Here is a 1,594-nt window from a genome sequence, read left to right as displayed (position 1 = left end):
CTAACCACCTGGTCATGCCGGACCTTTAATGCTGTATTCTTAAAGCTTAGGGTAAGCCGAGACTTATACTGTAAAGGTTAAGTGACTTGTACGCAGATAGCCCTACGCGAAATTCATGAAACAAACAAAAAAAAAACTTGTATTTGTTTTGTATTTTTATAATGTTACAACGTAACGATTTTGTTGTAAATAAGAAGAAAAATAATAATAACAACTTCTGAGCGCTTTTTTTTTATGCCAAAATAATATCAAAGTTTACAGAATTTACGAACATGTTTTAATTTTCTGTGAAGAAAATGTTACTGTTTCAAATCAATATAATAAAAAAATTCTAGTACTAGACAGAGGACTTTGTAAACGTACGTCTATAAAGGCTCGGAGAAACACCAACTCGCTTACTAAATTTAATGAAGGAATCATATTTTGGTGATAATCTACTGATTTTATTCGGGTTGAAAAAAATGTTACAAAAAACAGCAACGCAGGTTAAATTTAGTATGTTGGGGTAGCGACAAGCGTGAATCAATAATGGACTAAGACTACCCTGAACTTTATTGCCTTGATATACTACAAAATCATCTTAAGTTTTTAATACGAAGCACAAAATGAAGTTTATTGCCTGAATGTTGGGAAGAGATAACAGTTCTGGCAGAAAACGTGCTCGCACGCACCTAGTGGAGACACTAAGTAACTAAGCTGGAAAGTTATTTCATCAGAATGGAATGACGAAATGGGTTGGAATAGTTATAAATTGTTCTCATTTATTTATATTAGTTTCAAATCAAGTATTAGTCTACTTTTTAAAAATTGGCTAATGCTGAGCATGTAGCTTCCAGAGTCAGGTTGTATAGCTAGATCTAGTTAGGAGGTTTATAGTATCAGTCTGGATAACCAGTGTTGCTTTCGTCATAGTTTGTCGTTAGCTGAAGATTGTCGTTTCTACTGATCTAATAATTTCAGATTAGATAAATAAAACTTCCCCCCTCATCATACTGATTTTATTTGGGTTAAAAAACATCATAATACAAGTGATTTAGTGTTAGTATTTCCTGTCTTCAATTGAAACCCAGCTTTAATCAACATGATTTTAGATAATTTTCATCCAAGTTTCATTCAGTTTCCATTTCTTTTTATACCTTTTCTATTTAAAATTATTATTAAAATTATTTAAATTAACCAGGCGTCACAATGACATTCTTTTAGGATAGCATTTTAATGATGGTTGAGATTTCGTTAAATTTTTATGAACTGATAGTTAGGTTGTTCGACGCACAATTTTGTTAGTCGCGAGATCGAAACCTATCGCCGAATATGTTCACACTTTCAGCAGTAAGGGCGTTATAATGTGACGGTCAGTTCCACTATTAACTTGTAAATAGTAGTCCAAGAGTTGGCGGTAGGTGGTGTTGACTAGTGGCTTACCTGCTAGTCTATCACTTCAAGATTGGGAATATCTATCAGATAGCCCGGAGTAGCTTTGCGAGAAAATTAAATAAATAAAAAATATTTTAATTTTTTAAAGAATTTCATTCAATTTGAGGTTCATCGAGCAGATAAAAGTTCTTTCTCTCCCTATATATATATATTATATATC

The sequence above is a fragment of the Limulus polyphemus genome, unplaced genomic scaffold (genome assembly GCF_000517525.1).
Source record: "Limulus polyphemus unplaced genomic scaffold, Limulus_polyphemus-2.1.2 Scaffold706, whole genome shotgun sequence".
In the NCBI taxonomy this organism is placed as follows: Eukaryota; Metazoa; Arthropoda; class Merostomata; order Xiphosura; family Limulidae; genus Limulus; species Limulus polyphemus.
The sequence above is the reverse complement of the archived record's forward strand: the minus strand, read 5'-3'. Positions refer to the sequence as shown.